The following is a 13,605-nucleotide window of genomic DNA, read 5'->3' as shown; positions in this document are numbered from 1 at the left end:
ATCGTGGATGAAAACACATTTTCCCAATCCCTTCCAAACACAAGCTAAATCCAATAAATACTGACTAGATGTGTCCCATGTTTTTTATGGTAGCAGAATGCAAAAACATTCAGCTATCACCATAACTGAGAAAAAAATGTTGCTGCCACATCAGTCAGTGCTGAGGGTTGGGTTTTAGTTTTTAACTGACAGAGAGAAAATTGCTGCCAATTTGGCTGCCGATTCCTAAATAATGATCAAAAAATAATTCACAGATCTTTGTGCTTGTTTTTTCAAAAGGATAAATGTGTTTAAATCTGCATAAAAGAATATATTAAGGTGAGGGTGCACATGTGCATCTAAGCGCCCGTGATTGACCTGCTTTATGTTCAGTGTGCGCTGCCCAAATTTTTAGTGTTATTTGGGTATTAGATGTGGTCACTGATGGGGAATCCACTTGTTGCACAGGAGGTAATGAACTGAAAGTTGAAAGTGAAATAGAAAACTCACAGCAGCATGTGAGTGCTTCAACAAGAAGAAAAAACTGAGTCCAACTCCGTCCCTACCAGGAGGCAATTATGTATCCAACAAATTTACAGTTTACAGCTTTGCTTTACAAGTTTTCAAGGTAATGCAGTCTTCAAAATTCAAACATTTCATACTTGTAGCTTTGACGCCACCAATGTGTGAAATTGCTTCGAAGAGCTTTAAAGCAACTGATTTTTGTACATTCAAATATTTGGATAAAAAAAAGGTGAGCCTTGGGAACAACAGAAACATGTCAAACACAAAAGAACATGCAGCAGACGAGATTTGCTCAACACAGTGTATAACAGCATTGTGCTTTTCTTTCATCGCTGTTCCCCTGCATTCACCATCTGTTCCTTTATCTCCTGTGGTGGCTTTTCAGATGCCATTTGTGTCACCCTCAGGCAATAGTGTTTCAAGGCAGACAGCTCATCAAGATGAGTGACAGGAGTTCGGGTTAGGGTTGGAGCATTTAAGGAGAGCAGGACTAACTGCACAACTCCTGCTAAGGTGAAAAATCTCATATTGAGTACTAATCAAATATCAGAATGTGCATAAATATATTTCATTATGTTTTCTTAAGTGTGCTGTGTGCTGAAGGGGCTCAGACTTTAGACTTTCGCACTTAACAAGGTGTTTAAGAAGAGCACCTCTGTAGGAGCTCAGTGTGTGCTTTTGTGTATCCAATCATTCATTTATGTCTTTGAGTACGCAGTGTAGAGTGCAAGGACAACGGTGCACAGTGTAACAACATAAGGGGAAGGAACTTAGTAATTTTAATGCAGCAGCTAAGTTGATGCTTATTTTAAACGCTATGTCCAGCAGTTGTTTTCACTACATCTCTGCTCTGCAGCATTTTTTTGGGGGAGTTTGAAAAGTAAACATGGCATTGCCCTCAACAGCCACTGTAAAAAACATGCACACTTGTTGGCCCATGTAGATAAATTGTCTTATTGTTACTCTCTGCTCTACAGAAAGGCCAAAGCTTTTAGCATTTTAATCAAGGACATATCAGAAAGTCAATATGCTGATATGAGGCTTGAATGCGCTTGCAAGGTGATGTTCCTAACAGCGGACACAGCAACTGGGTGTTATGGCTAAATGCAGCCCTTTTTCTTTGTGCATGTCAGCACGAGAGCTAACATGACTGATGTGCTGTGTTCCCATATTTCAAATTAGAATACACTAGTTAGTTGAAATACTGTGGTTTAAAAATATAACAGATATGGAAGGATGTCCAAACTCTGAAAGTTATGCTGTTTTATTGTGCGTATTACTTTTCCTTAAGACCATCAAATCTATCTTTTTCTTGAGATAAATACTTGTAAATGTTATTTTGGACAAACACTCCTCAACCTATATTTTTGACCGTTTTGATTTTCATTCTTATTGCTTCAAAGTGTGAACTGTTGTACAGATATATTATGTATACAGGTGGACTCATACAATGAGCATAGTGTTTTTCTTCCAGTGGACTCATAGAACATCAGACACTATGATGTGTAGAGGACAGACCTACAAAGACATGTGTAGAGGGAGAATTTCAATGACATCAAAGTAAGAAATAGACTCATGAAATAGAAGTGTCAACAGAGATAAAAGGTCTAATACAGATCTGATTGACACACTGGAAACCCTTTTGTCCTATACAATTTCTGCAAGATACAAAATTGGCAATCTTAACCGCCTTTCTGCAACTATCTGTACTGAAATAATACCCTGACATAAGGTTTCAGAGGTCAGCCTTGCTATTTGGCCACTGCTGAAAAAAAAGTTTCTCAAAAGTGAAGCCACATGGTGTAAAGATAATAAACCGGTGGTAAAACACTAGATCCCTCTTTGAATAATTGAGTCAATTAACAATGTATCTGAAGGACAAAGAATATATGTTTCGGATGTGGTGGAAACTAGAATGATATAACAGGAAAAACAACATATCAGAGCAGGACTCTGCCCCTTGTCTCAGTGAAACAAGGTATGACATGTCATGGCTTATAATAATCTGGTCATTGTGTCATTTTCTTCAGTTATCAAGATAAGAGCTTAGTCAGTTTAATGTTGTCTCAAGTATTCCCATTATGTTCTATTTTCAGAATATTTATGCTCAAAGGTATCTTTGGCTTGAGAAGCAGAGGGGACCCATGAATAACCTGACGCGCCATATGGTTTGTTACACAGAACCATCTGAGAAGCCGTCCATGGAAACTGTTAGGAAAAGTGCAGGCACTTTCAAAAAGGTTTGGCAGGTGATTGGATGAACCATCTGTCCATCGCTGTCTATCACTGTCTTACCTTGTGATGTCATGATCTGGCGAATCCAGCTGCCTCGCAAGGTAAACACATGAAGTCTGAGGCTCCTTAAAATAAAATTAAAAACAACAACAAAAACCTGTAAATGCTGTATGTGAATGCCATTTCCTGCATTTATACATAAATGCTGTGCAAATACAAAAATACAAAAGAAAATTGAAATGCTATGTAAGTTGTGGTATTATTAATACTCTAATTTTGATATACTAACATCACTTCAAAACTTACAAGAACTTAATAGAGAGAGAGACTGAGCACTGTCCTTTACCTCTTTATCTCTGATTTATGCTCATCAGTATATTTTTAGGAGAATATTCACTGTTAATAAACATATATATTGAATGTATTTTTTAAAAAAACAAACCAAAAAACATCTAAATACTACCCAACTGTAATTTAAACTGTCAATGGTAAGGGGCTCAGTCATATGAAATAGCTGCAGATTTTGAATGATGTGACTTCTTCTTTAGGGTGTAAAGCCACTGATGAAACATTTTCTGAACATCTGTGGGCCTACATTGGACGTTAGCCATTACAAGTCACCTTATACTGTATATCCTCTTTGCATTACCAATGGAAATTACACCTTTGTGCATGCCCTTTCTTTGCCATCTTTGTATAATATGGTGGAGTGCAGATTTGTGTGATGGAGATTATGATCAGGAAACCTTAAACAATCATTTAACTTAGAAATCATGCACCTTTATGAAATTATTATTCCGATTATATATGTTCAGAAAGAAACCTAAAATGGTCATGTAACTGCAGTAATTGTGTATTTTTTGTCCCATTTTTATTCAAGTTGTACTTTCCTCTGATGCACCTGTCAAATATTCAGGTTTGCAGAGACTTTTCAACTTTTTTCGTGGCAGAGTGGAAAATATAATTTTATTTTATCTTATTTTATTTTTTACAGACAAAGACATTAATTTATATAAAAATGTAATGCGTCATTTTATTCAAGTTTGTGCAATACCGGAATCTAGCACAGTGTAATTCACACTAATGATAAATATATCTTATACCATGCACCAGGTAATACCTTATCGAAGATCAAGCTAAAATGAATGCATATGACAAAGCGACATGCTATTGGATGGTGGTATCGCATATATTCAGTCATTGTTCATCTCCCAGATATTGGTTTTAATCACTTTAAGAATTTTCCTGTACAAATGTGGTGTCACAGCAAATGTCAGTAATATCAAACAGCTTTAACTGACTTTATTTTTACATTTGTCTATGCTTGTCTTTGGGTCTCTGTTTTTGTCTTATTTTTATAGGCTATATTTTTCAAATTCTCTTGTCTGTTACTTTGAAATGTGTTTTGCAGTTTTATATTCATAACTGAATATGTTGTTTCAGCTTTAGTCTTATTTGTCTGGGCAAAGAGATTTTTGGTTTTATTTTGTTCTACCTAAGTCAACACCACAGCTCAGTGACATTTTGTGATAGCTGAACAAAATCAAAAGCAGACTCAGTTCTGCTTCTATCAACACGCTTGTATGCAGGGGAAAGCCAGAGGGCTTGTAGCCTCAGCGTCTGGACTTATAGCCGAAAGCCACAACAATAGAGAATAATTTATAGAACCCAGCCAGGCACCTCTTAAATGTGTAAATCACTGTGACTGGGTTAATCAGTCCCATAGAGAACAGGAGAACATTGTAGACATGTTGTTAGCACAAGGGTCTACCCTATTCTTTTACAGTGGTAGCACTGGTGCAACAACATTTTCAGTTAATGGTGCAACACCAAAGGATATTTAACTCTTCACCTTAATGGCAAGAACCTGATACAGACAGTCATACTAACATACTTTCTGGATTTCTATCAGAGTGAACCAGCCATTTTATGCATGCAGTGCTCAATAGTATAAAATGACATAAAGACACGTCATTCCACAGTCCAAAGTCTCTGAATTTAATTTGAACTGTAAACCAAGATGGCGCATAACTTCGTCCTTACTCACCACCTGAAGTGCTGGACAAGTGAGATTGAACTCCCTTCTGCCAGTGGTGGCCAGGAGCTTTGCAGAGTTGCAACAACACTGTCACCTAGAAATTATGTTCATATTAAATTATGTGTACAGTAGAGGTGTGCCTGAATACAAAAACATTATTTGGCAAAGCACAAAAAGTAGGTTTCTTACAAATATTTGTTTCATACAAATATTTTAAAAATTATTTGTTTTCAGGAAGGAAAAAAAACCCATGTCAAATACCAGCGCGCAGGTCGGTTACATCTCTATCTCAGTCTCTCTCCTCTGCTCCGCTATTACATCTATCAGTAGGTCTCAACTAGGGGAGTCACATCCACCTGCTAGATGATGCACATTTCCTAATTTGGACATAACTCTTTGAGTTGGGGGTGTTCCCCAGAAATAAAACTGAGCCACTGACACACGCAAAGTGCTCCCAAGGGACTCTCCATAACCTGATGTTCCCCTTCTCCTTTCCACAAAGTTAGGTTGTAAAAAATGGGCGATAAATGAAAAGTGCAAAGCAAGAATCGCCTTTGAAGTTCTTCCCTACATTATTACAGTGTGCTGTCTCTGTGTCATGGGTGTATAAATAGGTAGAGGTCTGTCTGCAATGAGGTGATGAGTAAAGTTTTAGCTCAGTAGTCAGCGCAGTCATTCTTGATCTGGGAGACTCCAGTTCAAGACCTGGTGTGGGGACCTTCTTCATAAGATAGTTTATTCATGACCACTTACTGTAACACTTTACTTTTCTAAAATTAAAAGTGTAATAAAAACAAAAACAGGATTTTTAAGCCTCTTTCCACTTTTGTACAGCATGCTGGACCCCTGGACATCAGGGATCAAGGTTTGCATTCTGACTCCCATCTGTGGTCAGGGCTGGACAACAAAAGCAATTTGGTTAGTGAAAGATCATGGTTTTCATTAAATGTTTCCACATTTGATGGTCTAGTAAACCTAAGGTTTTCATAGCAGGGGAGATGTTGCATTCTTGATGGACAGTTCAGTTACTTTGCAAACATTACCCATTAATTTTAGCTTGAGACAATAATAAAAAAGAAACAAACAAAAAAACTCTTAATACTTTGTTTATTTAAATTGTTGGTTGTAGATGGCTACATCATGTACCAAAAAGTGAATTTGCAGCAGATCTTGGGTGATGTTACTTTTGCATAAGGGTATAAATCCAATAAAGGAACATTTTCTGAGCATGCCTAGAATGCCTAGATTAGATCTCAGCCAAAAGTGGGTCACATAAACTGAGAGGCACAAACTGGGGCTTTTAGATCTTACCTTTAGTCAACACCCTATACTCCATATGTGAACAAGTAAAATTATGGATGCAAATAGATCAATGTTTACATGGAAGTTGATCTTTAAACCTGCATTAACTGATTTTCTGGTCACTCGGTTGCAACGGAAACAAGTTGTGCACACAACATTGTCATATCATTACGTTTTAAGTTGATATGTTGAACTTGTTAGCAAACAGTCATGTTTCTGTTCACCTGGTGAATTTAAGTCTAATATTCACTCTCTTTTAGCTGTTTTTGCTCTCTACCACCTCCTGAGGGAAATATCTCTCTTCAGCTGCTAAATGCTCCATTATGTCCACCAGCTAGTTGCTAATTTTGTATGGCTGCTGTTTGGTATTGGGCAGGTAGAATACAGTGGGTTTTTAGAGCTTTTTTTTCTGAAAACAGCTGTCTGCTGTGGCCAAAAACAACACTATGAGAGTGGTGAGAGTGAATTGGTAAAGTTGTCGGCCAGACAGCTAAACAGTGAGCTGAAACTTGTCATAAAACTCCATAAAGTCGAGAAGATGTGCAGAGTTGGGTGATGATTCTCTCCTGGTTCATCACTAAGAGCGACACCTGACATTATACACTGTCATTTGATTATATTGTTTTTATGAAAAATATTGATTATAGTAGCTTTAAATTACACTTTTTAGTAAAGGCATCATTTTGACTCCACCCTGCTGTGTCTCTTTATACTCTTGCTATACAACTGATTTCTTGAGCGCTGCTGATGTATTTATTTATCTACTCTCTGAAGCACAAATTTGTGGCAGTATATCAAAAGATGTTAGAGATATATTTAATTGACTTTTAAATGTTTAATGCAGTTAGATTCCAATTTTACAAAACAACAGAGAATTGCTATGGATAACTGTGTACACTGCATAAAGCTGCAGACACAGGCTCTCATATCAAATTATAAAATGCAAAATATTTGCTCAGCACCCAACTCTGGCTCGCTCTTTCTATCCTTTTGTGTCACTATCTGGACCAGCAGGTATCAGCAGATGGATGTCTTATGATGCATGATATGATTTCATGCAGGTGAGTTTAAGCTGAAGCTTGGAGCAACACCATTTGAAGCTTTGTATCTGTGGAGAGCTTAATCATCTGTATTCAGTCAGACTGAGACGGTATCAGACGGCAATGACTGTGCATGTGGTCTTTACTTGTTGTACTTCTTACACACATGGATCATGACTAAAAATTAAATTTATCTAATGCATAATACACAGTTGCTCTGTAATGTGACAGCTTGCATAGCAGATTGGAGTTTTACAATAATTTCTCAGAAGCTGAGCTGCTCTGGAGGCTGGAGAATCTAATTGACTTTTCCTAACATCTTTGCCAGGAGTGTAACTGAATGTAAGTGAAGAAAATATGAAGCCCCAAACTGAAACTTAAAAAAGATTAATCACACTTTTTGTGGCTGATGTAGCATATGACATAACGTAATAAAAGGTAATCAAGGGTTTTGATTCAGAAAATTTCACACTTGTACAGAAGGTGTCTGGTTGAATTTTCTTTAGTATCTTATTCAAACTACAAATGGCAAATTGTAATCATTATGCTAAGAACTGCTATTATCTGCATTGTTGTTATGCTGTATAGCAATTAACTTTCAATTTGCTCTGATTTTAGGTGAATATCGGCTCTCTTTTTTTCTGTTGTCTAATGTGGTAATGTTGAGAGCATTTCCCTGGAAATAGAGATTAGATAAGGTCCAATCTCAACTGAAAATACTGTGGCCTTATCATGGTTTTTACAGGAGCATTTTCAAAAGACTGCACTTTGCTGTCCAAATACTGCACTGAATGTTGACACTTTCTGCAGGTCTACTATCCCTGTTGTCAAACAGAGAGGTGCTCTGAAGTGTTTGCTATCAAGATAGTTTGTACCTCGAGCATCCAGTCAGTGTTACTCTGTTAGCCTTTGTTACCCTGCTGACGCTCTACATTTCAAATAAGATATCTGAATTTTTTTGTGGATCTTTAGAGTCTCTCACAGTTCCTGTTCCTAACAAGAAAATGCAGTGCTGTGCAGTGTAAAGGTGCAGTTATAGCCTTCGGTGCAATAACACTGCCCCATATTTAACACAGAAAAAGGATCTGATTCCTTGGGTCTGGTGTTTGTGATAAACCAAATATTGAACAAAGGTGATGGCACACTAGAATAAGATATTTTACATTTCCAAGCATGCATCACTGTTTGCAGTAGCTGGCAGCTATGCAAATTCAAGTTGAACTAAGATGAACTTTGACCTGCAAGTCTGCTGGAGCTAGTTGGTGCTTCCACCGAATCAAAAAACAAAATTCTTTATTAAAAAAAATTCAATTTAGCATCTAGACTTGACTTGAATTTAATTATTCAGTTGTGCAGTCTTCATTTGAAGTGAATGAGAGATGAGATAGAGAGAATGTTTGCAGAATTTGTGTTTCAGGTGTGCTCAAAACACCGAAATGTATCACTTAAGTGAGTGAAACTGTGTTTAATTTCAATGGTAAGAGTGTTGTGTAGATGAGAACTAAGAGTTTTGAACACAGTGTTTAATTCACATATTAACTTTGCCACCACAGTTACTTTCTGGTATATGAATGTACAGTACACAAAGTTGGGTCATGCCAGAGAATGACTGACATCTTTACTGTCTGGCCTAAATAATGCACATTATAATACTACTCCAGAAAACACAAATGCGAAAAGCATTGTTTGTTGCATTTAGATCTGTCAATGTAGGGATGTTATTTATTGTCCAATTCAATCTGTTTAATTATCATTTGTGCCACATATTACCAAGGCACTTTGTGCAAAAACATCCATCTTATGACACACTACAGACAAATGATGCATTCTAGGCCACTGCTAGGTTTTACATCACCATCATCTGTAATTATTCCATTTACGCAAATTGATCCAAATGACCATTGGCCTTAGAATATGAATCTAAATAGATTCACATCGTACAACTCCAGTTTCAGAGATAATGTCCTACCCACTCAAGGGGCCTAATTTGAAGTGTGTCCTCAGTTAAGAATCTCTGCAGGAACCCAGCAAGGTACTGGGGTCTGGTCTTATCTGAGAAATTCAGGAGAACATGAGATGAGGGGAGAGAAATATAACCATAACCATTGTAATAAAACCCAGGGTACAGTGGCTATTTCCACTGAGACACCCTCAGCAGCAGATTAGCAACAGCTTGAAGTCCTGTGGTGACGTGAAATGAATGGCTACGGCTTCTCATGAAATAAATGAACGGGACCAAAGCTGTGCCTTCACTGTGGGTAAAATTAACTGGAGTACATTAATATGCTAAAAGTGCTGTAAGTCATAATATAGTGAACATTAAAATCTTGGAGGTAATATTCAGGCAGGAAATTTGCTCTTTAATTAATACTTGGAAAACATAAGTTGAACAGTAATTGCACTGTTCCCTTAAACTACACCTTTTTGAAGTTTGCCCAAAGGTGACTAATAAGAAGACCATTTGCAGGCTTGCTGTGATGTGTTATTTACACAAGTTGAGCACAGAACTGGCCTTGCATGCCAGATGAGTTCCCTCCACAGTGTGAATGAAATACTGGTTAACTCATGAATGCGGAAAATCCAGGAGATATGGATGTCTTAAGCAAAGAGATCTATTGACAAACACAAACTTGATTGATCAAGAAGACAACAGTTACATTTCAGTCAAGTGCCAGTGCTGACACAGTGAAATGCCACATCAAGTCTGGAGGAAAAAAAAGTTAAACTACTCTCAGTTATTCAAGCTACCTTGTCTCAAATCACAACGCTAGATTGTTTACTTTAGCGCTGTTGCTATGGCAACAATCATAAAGCCTGGTCAGCTTGACTGGGAAGACAGCTATCTGTCTCTCACTGTCTGCTTGTCTAAGGAGCATTTCATACATGACACATATATGAAAATATGAGCATTTTCATATATGACACATATATGAAAATTCCTTCACACCCAGTAAGAAGCCATGAGTAAAGTGATGACCAATCACAGTTTGAAGTTGTTTCAAAAGATGATGATGCAAGAAAGAACAAGAAAGACACATTGTAGAAGGACTGCAAGCAAATGTTTTGGCAGTTTAATATGGAAGCTTTGGCTGTCTGGAAGTAGAATTATTTATCAGGACTAATTAACATACAGTGAAGAAGTAGAAGTGTTGAAATCTCTGTCCGTGGTGATGAAACAGTTTTCCATCAACTGTCAAAGTCAAACGGCCTGCTGCGACCTCACTGATTCGAGTGTCTCCAGAAGTGCAAGACCTTTGAAAGTTTCAACAGCAGCAGTTTTATGCACTTTTGGATTTGAAACACTGAATGTTGCACTGACCTCTGTGGCCTCAAAGTTCTCATTGTTCCTTAACTTTTTCTTTTGTTTGACTCATTGTAGCAGTGTGCATTAGTCTGTCACAATGTCTTTTTGAATACTACCGTTTGGGGAGCTGAACACTGAAAGTAAAACATTTTAGCAGGGAAGATGAATCCAAGGATTAGAAGGAAAAATGAAATAACACGTAGTTCTGTGAATGTTTCCTGCAGTGCTGAAGAACGAATGAATGGTGGAGTATTGCAGTATTCATTATATCAATACATTTTGATCAGAATGACAGTGAAACAAGTTTAAAAATGAAGGAAACTTTACTTTGAGCACGCCATACTTCAATAACCCCTGTTACATAAAAATAGCAAGCTGGCTTAGAAATATGCAGAGGTTTACTGTGTTTCGAACAGATCTTGTCTGTGACACATTTCTGTTTTCAGCCTCAGACATCCTCAGTATAAACTGAAATCCAGATGTAGGCAAAGAAAATCAATATACAAATGAAAACCGACAGAAACAACCAGACAAAATTTAATTTTCATTGTCAAAAACGTGCACAGTTGCAAAATTATTATAACTTTGAATTGGCTCAGAAGATAAGTATTCAGATTCTGGTGGCGTTACACGCTCCTGGACTATTACATTGATATGGGTGAAATAATAAAAAATATTTTCTTCTATATATCCTGCTGATCCACCGAAATGAAAGGATAGTGTCAAGTCAAAGTCATGTTGTCTGACAATCCCTATAAAATTAAAGATGGCTGTTCACTTAAGTTTTGATCACGAGTCATGCAAATGTGTTCTATTCTGTGTGCAGAGGTTACAACAGTTGATTGATGTGAGAGATTTGATGTCGTAGCCTTTCATATTAATGAAACTCAGATCCTTTCATCTCTCGAAACCACTCCATCTGAATTAAACCTTTGGTCTTATGCAGCTTTAATTTGCCTATGAAGACATTTTCTCAAATGCAGACAGGTTTATAGAAGGAGATATGGAGACGGAGGACTGTGAAGTTTCACTGAATGACATCTATCCTGGGTTCTTATGTATAAAACCTCCCTGTCATTATGCTAGATTTCTGTCATATACAAATCTGGACTTCACTTTTTATCCAATACCAGGCAGTAATCTTCTCGACAGGATGACAGATGTGAAAGAAGTCTTCATGAAATGTTTACAAATGTATGTATGAATTAGGCATTAGATGACTGACAGTTTATGTTGAAATGTTCCTACACATCATGTAGCTGGAGTGTTTAATCCTTTTATCAATTATTCATTTACAATGAAACTGATCCAAGCAGAAGATCCTCATTTCTTCTTTACATGATGGTGACAGCTGCTCTTCTTTTTCCCTCTTCATCATCTAATTAGTGTTATTCAGACCTGCCATTACTCACCTGTCCACCAGCTGTCACTATTGAGGTTTACACGCCATTTTATCACCTGACCCTGTCCTCTTGCCTACCCATAGGCTCCTCGTTTGTTTCCAGCTTCTGTGTATATATGTGGTAGAGGACAGCTATCAGGCACTTTCTGACAGGCTGTTTATCCACCTATCATTCAGTTATCAGCCTGCACCTGTCCTGAGGACCGTCTGTCTGCTGTGTGACTTTTGCCTGTCCTCTGGATTTATTTGCCTGGTCAGACTATCTTCTCAAGCCTGCCTTTCCTGCCATGTAAAGACTATTTTTTATCACCATCTATCTATTTTGCTGTGAGCCAGTGTTACAATTTAAGTGATCGATTCGTAGCATTATGTTATCTTAAAACCTCAAATCATTATGATAACTGCATTTCTTACCAAGCATTACAAATATAGACAAAAATATTATTTCATAACACCGCTTGTACATGTACTGTACTCCCTGTCAACATATTATTTCATTCTCAACATTATTTCTCATGGAATGGCATGCTGAATGGAGGACAGAACCTGACCAGGCCTTGATCTCAGGTTACTTTTCCAAAAGCCTGCTTAGCCAAAGAATATACAAATACTGCATCCAATACAGACAGATCAATCCTTTCCCAATCTTTGAACTTCCCTCTGTGCACCTGTTGTGTTGGTGGAAATGTTAGACACCAAACTGCAACATCAGGTGATGCTCTCTAGTTGTAATTATGTACTTTTAAAAATATGAGTGATGGCTGTATTAGCTCCCGCTAGTGCAAAGTTTTGCATCTGAATCTCTATGTACTGTATGTCCTCATACATATCTGGCCTACTAATGTAATTTCAAGGTAATTACGGTTATTATAAGAAAAATACAAGGCTATCTGTGCCCCCACAACAAAGTAAAATTCATTTCAGTCTCCCTTTGCAATACAGACTTTCACTTGTGCCATAGTTCATAAAGGTACACAGTTCTGTCTCTGTATCGGTGTTTTATTAATGTGTACATTGGTAGAACACATTTGAGTTTCAGTTAAGATATCGAGATTTAAATTGGGATACACGATTAAACAAGTGGTAACAATTTAACACTGTTATATTGACATATTGTGGTGAGGGTGTTGCAGCTGTTTTCTAACTCAAGAAGAGAATTTGAAAAAAAGATAAATAACCACTGGGGAAAGCCTTGTGAGCACATAGATAAATTTATATTCATATTCAAGTGGAAGAATTAACCACATAGTCAGAAAATATGGTATGTATCCATTTTAATAGCAAAGGAATAATAAGTATTCACAAAAGTGATCCAACGATTGTATTGATACAGCATGGGCAGGCAGTGAGGAGTTGTTAATATACTTTTTTAAACAGTTCCCATGTTGTTGTAAAAACCTCAAAGCCAGTACAGTCTTGTTTAGTGTTAACTAACCTTTTCGGTGCCTTATTTAGAAAGATTTGATCCTTGTTGAATCATGCGTACATACACTACACACTCTAATTGTGTGTGTGGAAAGTGAGGTGCTTTAGCAAGCTGACAAAGCATTTTACTGCCACTATATCCACAATTTACATAACTAAAGGGATAGGATTCTCTGATAATCCTGTTTAAGAGCATAACACCATTATGACAAATTTTCTTTTCAACCTTAATCTCTTCACTAAGAAGTCACGGAGTACAGCAAACGCTGCTCCAGTTTAAACGCCGTCTGTTTCAATTTCATGCCTAAATCTCCATAGGAGGAGCAGAATTTGACTTTAAAGTTGACGGCACCTT

This window comes from Thunnus maccoyii, chromosome 8 (assembly GCF_910596095.1).
Source record: "Thunnus maccoyii chromosome 8, fThuMac1.1, whole genome shotgun sequence".
NCBI classification, from domain to species: domain Eukaryota; kingdom Metazoa; phylum Chordata; class Actinopteri; order Scombriformes; family Scombridae; genus Thunnus; species Thunnus maccoyii.
The sequence above is the reverse complement of the archived record's forward strand: the minus strand, read 5'-3'. Positions refer to the sequence as shown.